We start from the raw sequence: 9341 nt of genomic DNA on the forward strand, positions 1-9341 counted from the left end.
GGGTGGGGGAGGAACACAAAATCCTTCCACAAACTGCCAAGACTCCAACAAGACGCTTTGCCGGAAACAAGTTTGCGTGCTGGCCTTGTCTGCTATTGCCCTCCCCCACTTTCTTATCTATACAGGAGCAATGAAGAGTTTCCAACTCGCTTCTGAGTTGGTAGGAAAACGGAAGTACATTTCATTTTATCCCGTCTGCACAGAAAAAACTGGTTTGTTTGGAATTACCAAAAAAGTTTGGTTGAGTTGTTTGGTTATGCTTTTTGTTTCCGATAACCAAATGTTACTTGTAATTACTAAAGCATTTTGTTTAAGAATACAAAAAAATTTGGTTAGACGAAATATGGTACTCGTAAACAAAATTATACACATTTAAGTGAAGAGAAACAAAACGTTTGGTTAAATTTACAATAAAACGTTTGGTTAAATTTACAATAACTAGATGTGTCATGGCGTCCGCACGTTCGAAAACCAAAATGCTGTATCTTTGAATGATCGCACGGTGAACTCCAGTGAATTTTGTGTCCGTCTTCAAGCAAGACAGTAGTTTGCACAGATTAGAAATAGGTTGCAAAAGCCGTCTGCTTCCCCCGGTTGGTAGTTTGTCTGTGGCCTGTTCTCAACGCATGTGCAAAGCACGAATGCGAGTGATTAAATCTGCAAATACAGTCTTTGTCTATCTAGGCTAAGCCGTTCCTTTCTGAAAACTTTGTCGTCGACTCGTCGGACTGAAAACACGGACAGCACGCAACAGAAGAAATGTTTGTTATCCCAAGATGAGATGGATGATGTTACTTGGAATCACTTGCCGACATTTTCCGAGGTAAGTGAATAATTATATTTATTTTATTTTCATGCAGTCTCATCGTTGAAACGTGGTGTTAGTGAAGTTGTTGGCCCGAAGGATACTTCTCAGTATTAACTACGTTCATTATAGTAGAGTGATATGAATATATATATTCGTGTATATATGCACAGTTTAGAATGGATTACTTGTAATTTTCATCCACCTAATGAAAGTAGCACTTTTTTGTATTCACATAACCTTGTGAAGGGAGGTTCATTGCCATTATGTACTGTACACCTATACCTGGAAATTTCTTCATTTGGCGATCCTCACCAAATTAACATCTTCGAATATTTATGAAGATGGAAACTTATTTAAGGTTAATATTCTCAAGCAGTTACACCAATATGCATCTGGCATAAAATTTCGAGGTGCGTCTAAGGTAGCTTATATTAAATATTGTGTGTGTGTGCAGAATGAGTGTTTGTAGTATTGCAAGTTAGTTGCCACATGTTTTAAAGTGTCCCTAGGTCCAAACTTCTATCTCTGTAATTAAAGTTTTCTGCAACTTCCATCCAAATGCAAATTACAGAAAATTATAACCCTTTATTTGAAGATAATGTGTAACTTTCACGAGATCTTATTTCACGATGAGGGGATACTGCATGTAGCATGTGCCTTAAATTTTTTTTTGTACTCTTCATTGTTATCAGAAATGATGATTGCACAGCAAGTTTCAATGAACACATCCTTAGTTGAAACTGTATGTGGTGAAAAATATACTTAAATGTGTATGATAATTTACCATTCAAAATAGCTATTAGTGAATGAAATTGTTGGTCATGTTACGGTAATGCAGCCTGTAAGTACAAAAGAGCATTTCGGCAAAATATTATGTAAACTAAAAAACTATTACTAAATGATGGATAATATTTCATTCAGTCATTGATTTACAAGTTAAATAACTTGCAGGAAAACGTAAAAATGAAGATTAATATGAGAGAGCCATTGAAACCTGCCTAACATACTCACCAGAGAAATTTCCCTCTGATTATTTTTTTAGAGATGTACTAATGGATTGGATTTTTTTCTTCAGAGGTACTAATGGAGAAATTTCGTACGATGTAGAGATGAAAAGTAATGTGACTTTCTGAATCTAGAACAAAAACTAACGGTACTACTTTACTATACCGGAGACACCTATCTGATTTATTTTGCAATTTTTTACATTGATAACATACTATTCTGCGTTGTAGAACATTTCTTTAGGTGAAATAATGGATTTCTAACGAAAATAATGTCTTATTTCTTACATACGATAGCCCCACGAACCATCACTGGGAAGAGGTGTGCCTAGTAGGTTAGGCCTGTTAGGTTAGGTTCCATTAGCACTCCTTTCGTTCAATTTAGCATATACGGACATCGGAATTACAAATTCCACGGCATCTTCTACACCCGGCAACAACTTCACGACGCATCCTCGACACATCATGTTGTAGCAGCAGCAATAGTGCGTATTGTGCTCTCGTGCAGAAAGCAAATGGCAGCACCAGCAATAGCGCGTCGGAAATAGATTTTCGTAGAAAACCACATGCATTCGCATTAAAATGGATCAAAACTACATTCCCGAACATCAACAACGCTACAGAAAATGATTTGCCTAAGTACTTTCTCCTGTAAATTTGAAGAAATCCATCTCCGGTATAGTAAAGTGTTACCAAACTAACTTCACCACCTGATGAAGCATGTCATTCTGTGTTAATAATTATATTGACCTTCATTTTTTTTATTATTTTATTCAAATTTTATTGTCCCTTTTGAGTGATTTAATGAAAGTTTTTGAGAATGAGTGAATTTTTTGTTTAAGAACCTGAGTACATTATTTTGACGACAACACTGCGTTCTGTTCTTCTCGCCACCTGGTGAAAGTAAGCGTTCCTTTTTAGATGAGATTGCCTTGTATGAGATATTTATTTCTTTGTTAATATTGGTGAGAAGAGCAAACAGTGCTAAAAACCAGAAATCACATGGTCACATGTTGGAAGTACGTATTTACTGAAGTAATTTTAATGCTAACAGCCCTAAACCAGATTTAGGAACGTACCCCTTCAACGTAAGTCATGCGACACTTGCAGTAGCAGTACAAATTATCTTATTTGATTCTTAACAAAACTGCATCTCATGCAAAGAGTATTGTGCAGAACCCAGTATTCTTTAACATGAATCATAATATGGTTCCAGAACAGCATGATTTAAAAATTCCGAAAACAAAGGCATCTAGATTCAAAACCTTTTGCAAATATGATTGTGGAATTCCTGGTGACAAAATATAACCACAATTCAACTGTGATTGCATATTCAAGTTCAACTTACATGTTAATTTACTAAATAACTTTGTGTAAAATTATGGAGAGTGTCACGGGATGAGTAACCATGTTTTCACCATTTTTCTGTATGTGGGAATTATTTTTGTGCTAGTGGTAATAACGTTAATACCAGTCTCACAAGGCACTTATGATAAGGCACAGGATAAAGTTAAATTTTTACGTTGCTAGGTTAAATAAGATTACTTTTTTTGTGTATGAAATGCTACTGAATTGTAAGTAAAGGCTGATTTTGAGTGAGTAAGGTACAAATATATGTTGTCTGTTTATTCAAGTATAATCTCAATCTGAAGCTTAACCATTACAGTGCTGTTAAAAGTATTCTTAATTTTTTTTAAATGAAAAAAATGTACTTAGTCAGTGTATATGTATGTCTAATTGAACTAGCATTAGATAACTAGTTTGTCGGAACTTGAGCAGAACTAATGTCTATTAGAAGACATTATATATCTTCATATATTTTCACAAAATTGTTTTCGACATTCAATGTTCATATTTATTGATTTGATTCTAGTTAACTTGTGTGTTTGACACAACTTAAATGTTTTGCAGGAAATTTATTACATAGATCTAAAGGCTCAAGGACCAAATAAAAAAAATGAAATGAAAACTTGTGGATCGATACCAAAATACCAGGAAAACACTACGTAGAAGTGGCGTTTTTGGTGCTGTGAGACAGCGTAACCAGCATGAATCTTACACCAGTTCTGTAGATGGTTTGACAGGTAAGCTGGATAATTGAATATAAATGGTACTGTAGAAGTTTTTAATGTAGGTTTATTCTTCTGCACTATTATAGTAACTTGTATAGTTCATTGTTAACCTCAATATTGTGAAGCACATAATATTTCTTTTCTTGAATGTATTTTTTCTATTACCTTCCAGATTATGATAAAAACAACACTGACAGCATAGCTTGGTTTGATTACAATGTTGAGCCATGGAATTATGTGACTGAACACTGCAAGAAGACATTTGAATTGCCTTCGAGGCAAGAGTAAAACTATACAGGAAATGTTATCATTGTGGCCAGCATTGAAACAATCCCAACAACACTGGTAAGCATATCTCAGACATGATTGTTCTTTCATTAGTTGAATGCTGGTTGCTGATTCAAAGTGAACTTGTAGCCCTGAAAACAAAGCGAAAGACAAACCCTGGTTGTCATATTTATCCCAATTTATCCAACACTTCTGCAACCCATGCATTTTATTTTTTGTTCCTTCCCTAATTTAGCATCACCAATGGCACATTATAAATAAAGCACTCAATTGAAGCATACCACTGAAAAAAAGCTGTATGGTACATTTCAGTGATTGCGAGAACAACGGGTAAAACCTGTAGTATGTTACTGTACTACAATAGAAAAAAAACATAAAACGTTATGCAAGCCTGGTAACTCAGCACATTCCCAAAAGTATCATACATCGTTATTCGGTGTAATGCTTCAATTGTTGCGTAAGTGTCTTGTAATATTTTTTTGTCTAATATCATGTGTGTGTGGTTGTAATTTTAACTGAATCCTAGGTAAGGATGCACAGAGGGCTTTTCTAGATGGTGTAGGTAGGACACAGAGGGGTGGGAGGTGAGTCCCCCAAGAAGGTTCTGTTCCCCTCATACATGGTTGAAACATTGATTGACCTCCTGGATGCCCATGTTGTGTTCCAACATTTACTTAATCAAATCACCATTCATTTTCAATGTTGTGAATGAACTACATATGAAATGAAATAACTGAAGACTAAAATTGGTAAACGTGAAAAGTGGCTGGTAGCCCTCTAAGTAGTTCAAAGGGCGTATAAAGAGGTCACTAGTGTGCATGTTCTTACGGGCTGATGTGTGGAATGATGCGATTTCCCAACACTTTCGTTTTTGGCACTTAATACATTTACCACTTTTAGTCCTCAACTGTATACAATATAAAATTTGTTTCAAGTGCACATGGGCAAATCAGTATTGTACCCACTGTTTAAAAGTTTGTATGAAGACCACCATTTTGCTTAGTGACTACTTTTTTTTTGTATGTAGTGGAAGTGGCCATGACAAACAATTTATTTATAAGTCATGGATATAATAAACAGGGTATATCGTTTTTTAAAAAAATCATGTGGCAACTGAAGAAAATAATACCAGAAGTTGATTATTCGCCAAGCTGTAAAAAATCTTGTCTTCCCCATGCTTAGGACCAGCCATGATGGTGTATAGGGAGTGTGAGGGTAACACACCCCACAATTTCTTGATCTCGTCGAAAGTGGGGTGTTGTGATCAGCACCATGCCCCTGACCACCTTCACTCCCCATTGTTTTTCCCAGGTATACATGTTATTCGCTGGATCCACTTTGATAGTTGGGGAAAAATTCCCACGTTTTCCCATCCGGGAGTCGAGCCTGGATCCATCGCATGGTAGTCAGAGGAGTTACCAACTGAGCAACTATGTCTAAGCTGCAGAGATCATATTCCTTACGTTTTTAAAGGGGGGGGGGTTGACAGATTTGTCTCAGTCACATTTCTGAAGTGCACTTATACGTCATTCATTTCATGGGGTCCGTGGCAGAGTGGTTAGCACATAGCGCTACAATGCTAGGGGTTCTGGGTTCGAATCCTGGCCTGAGTATGAATGTTTGTGAGTGTCCATTCATCATATCATCACTCATTCCTGTCTCTGCAGATTAGCCAAAAAGTGGCACAAAGAAGCCGAAATAAAATAAATAAAATCAATGCAAAATTTCTTGGGGCATTTTCAGAAAGCATACGCACTTGATGGTATGTGAAGGACTAAGGTAAGAATGTGAAAAACTCAAAAAGACATGTGGTGACATAAAAACTTTCTTTCAGAGGATACCTACCTTTTTTTAGATTTTTAAAATGTATTTTAGGCTTAAATATTAACTTGAATCAAATACTTACAATTTCCCTTCATTCATGGTCATTTTATCATCTGGAAGATATAGAAATAGTGTGAAATATGTGGACATATTGTGAACTTTTTTCATTGTACATATTAATAGTTGATTGTCACTTGAAAACACCAAGAATTAAATAATTTGCACTGAATTTGCACTGCAGATTTTTTCTTCCCAAGTTTTAATATTGTTTTCTATTTAAAAAAAAAAGATTTGCCACATACAGCAATGAATGAGAAAAATAACCTCTGTCAATAGGCTTAATTGTAATGTTAACAATATTTTTTTCAGATACTAAAGCAGCTATAATACTGACTTGCTGTCAGTTGTGCTGCTCAAGTACCCAGATAAGGCATAAAAAAACTACCCACTGTGAAGGCGTCTCAGGATAGCTTTGTCACATAAAGGTAACCATTAAAGCTTAATAACTTATAAATTAATTATTTTGGGTGATGTTTGAATTGCAGATATATTAAGCAAATGTGACATCAAGTACAAATACAAATACAATACAATCCTACAAAAATAGGAGTTTCACATACCTCTTGGTTTTGGTTTGAGTTAGTGTTTTAAGTCCACTTTATGCACAGTAAGGCTAATCAAGACTGGACCTACAGTTTTAAAGTGGGATCCGAACCACTGTGCCATGTGCCTCCACCGGGTCTCGAACCTGGAACCCCTTGATTAAAAGGCCACGACGCTACCACTGCATCATCGGGGAGGTCTCCTGTATGTCTCTTTTACGCTATTTGTTGGTGTATCTTTATCAGTATTCTTCCATGATTCTATAAAGAAGTTAATTGATTTCATCCACTTAATGTTTCATGAAACTTAGCATATACCCTCTGAAAATGTTTGGACTACAGTACTTCCCCTTAGCATCACACCATGCCATGCATACACATGTAAAGTAAGGGGGGTAAATCTCCACACATTGTCTATATTTGCTACAGTTGAAGTGATGTGATCAGCATCACATCTCAGTGGCATTTACACCTCAGGTTTGCCCCCATGCACCCATTGATAAAATTCTAGGTGGATTGCATATAATTTCAGAAATGTAATACCAACAAGATCATCTTAAAAGTAAGGTATTACCAACTCTAGTCATTGTAATTTTGCCTCATGGGAACTCCATGTGCAGAACTGAATAATAAATGTGTTACTTAAAGATTTGCAATGCATTTACTTTCAATATAAAACCAGTAAGGAAAATTGTGCAAAGTATTGGATACTACATTATGTTATGGTACTCAAGTAATGGAATGTAATTCTGGTTTGGAGAACATTAAAGGGGTGGGCGTGGGAATATTTTTCACATATTGAGGCTTGCCAAAAAGTTTTAGGATGGTCAACGTACCAAGCTGTTTAATGCAAATGTCTCATATTATTCCTTACAAGTTTATACGTCGTATGCTTACGGAAACAGAGTGAAGGTAGTATTTTAGGTAGCTTATTAGATATGCAGAGTGTATTTGTTGTTAAATTGCATAACTAATATTTTCAATAATTCATTTCATAACTTGAAAGCCTGATAATTTTATGTATAAGCAATAATTATGTTTTCTTTTACTTGTGTTGGTCCTTCCAGCTGTATTAATTTGACAAAAAATTTAATTTGTAGGGAATTGGAGATGTTGAGCAATTCATTGAAAACAAGAACAGAAAATTGGCATCATATGGTCTCACAAGACCTCTTGTGATATTGGTGGGACCTTCTTTGAGAAACATTACCCATGAGAGTGCTTGTGGCTTCTTCTTCAAAAATCTGTGTACAATATTTCTACAAAATGTGACATGCACATTATGTCTGTGAATACTTTATTCATGTGGAGGGGAATAAACAATGCGGTTGATAATATAAGACGTAAGCGAGTTACTAAAGATATATCAGTGAAACTTACTTGTAAAAATTCTATTAATTTCGGTGGCCTCTGCCACCATCCACTTGGGAACTCGATGCTTCACTGTTAGGTTGACTTCCGGTTTCTGTTGTTTCCTCGACTACCACTAGGGGTGCTGGTGTAGCCATTTCGTCTGCTGCGTGCAATGGGTTTGAGCTGTTGTAATAACGGGAGCCAAACATGATGAGCCTGATCGCTGTTCATATTCAGCTTGTGCGGAAAGTGCATAATGGCATGCGTCTCTTTGATTTTGGTGTCGAGTAGGGTGTGTGATGTATGCCTAACTGAAACTTTTTGGATCCTGGGTTGGTTGAACTTTAGGTGCCTTGCTAGTCCAGTAGTGGGTTGGGATTTTTTTGCTTCTGCTAAGTGCTGTTGTATACGCTCGTTGACAGATCTGATGGATCTGCCAATGTAGTTGCACTGACACTGGGCATCATATACACCTGGATTGTCTAGTGGGGAAAGGAATGATCTCTTGTGTTTGCTTAGGGCAATGGCTATTTTGTTTATTGGTTTGTGTGCGAGTTTGATGTCACATTGTTCCAAGGTCTTGGCTAGGCTGTAGGATGTAGTCTGGTGGTAAGGGAAGGCAATCCATTTAGCTTTATCACTACTGGCTGGGTGGAGTAAGTTAGGTTGTCGTACTTGTATTTCTGCTTTGCTGCACCATGTGGAGAGTTGATGTACTGTGTATCCATTTTGAACTCGTATGTCCGTCACTATGTTAACTTCTTCCTTCAAATCTTCTTCAATTGAACAGTGCGAGAAAGCTCTTCTGTAGAAGTTAAGCCATAAATTGGCTTTATGTTGGGGAGGGTGGTTGGAAAGGGAGTGAATATACTGGATTCCTGCCCCAGTTTTTCTATGTATGGCTTAAATTCTACAGAGGAGCTTTCTCGCACTGTTCAAGTGAAGAAGATTTGAAGGAAGAAGTTACCATAATGGCGGACATAGGACTTCCAAATGGATACACAGTACATCAACCCTCCACATGGTGCAGCAAAGCAGAAATACAAGTACGACAACCTAACTTACTCCACCCAGCCAGTAGTGATAAAGCTAAATGGATTGCCTTCCCTTACCACCAGACTACATCCAACAGCCTAGCCAAGACCTTGGAACAATGTGACATCAAACTCGCACACAAACCAATAAACAAAATAGCCATTGCCCTAAGCAAACACAAGAGATCATTCCTTTCCCCACTAGACAATCCAGGTGTATATGATGCCCAGTGTCAGTGCAACTACATTGGCAGATCCATCAGATCTGTCAACGAGCGTATACAACAGCACTTAGCGGAAGCAAAAAAATCCCAACCCACTACTGGACTAGCAAGGCACCTAAAGTTCAACCAACC

The 9341-nt window shown here is 36.9% G+C and overlaps 1 long non-coding RNA gene across 1 annotated transcript; it reads left to right on the forward strand.

Moving 5' to 3' along the window:
• Positions 1-208: 208 nt before the first annotated feature.
• On the forward strand, positions 209-8960 carry LOC145978642 (uncharacterized). The gene is made up of 5 exons (XR_014440731.1): positions 209-823; positions 3724-3896; positions 4057-4229; positions 6366-6481; positions 7699-8960. It is a non-coding gene; the product is annotated as an uncharacterized LOC145978642 (long non-coding RNA).
• Positions 8961-9341: the final 381 nt, after the last annotated feature.

Source organism: Lepisma saccharinum, chromosome 25, assembly GCF_977018435.1.
Source record: "Lepisma saccharinum chromosome 25, izLepSacc3.1, whole genome shotgun sequence".
Taxonomy (NCBI): domain Eukaryota; kingdom Metazoa; phylum Arthropoda; class Insecta; order Zygentoma; family Lepismatidae; genus Lepisma; species Lepisma saccharinum.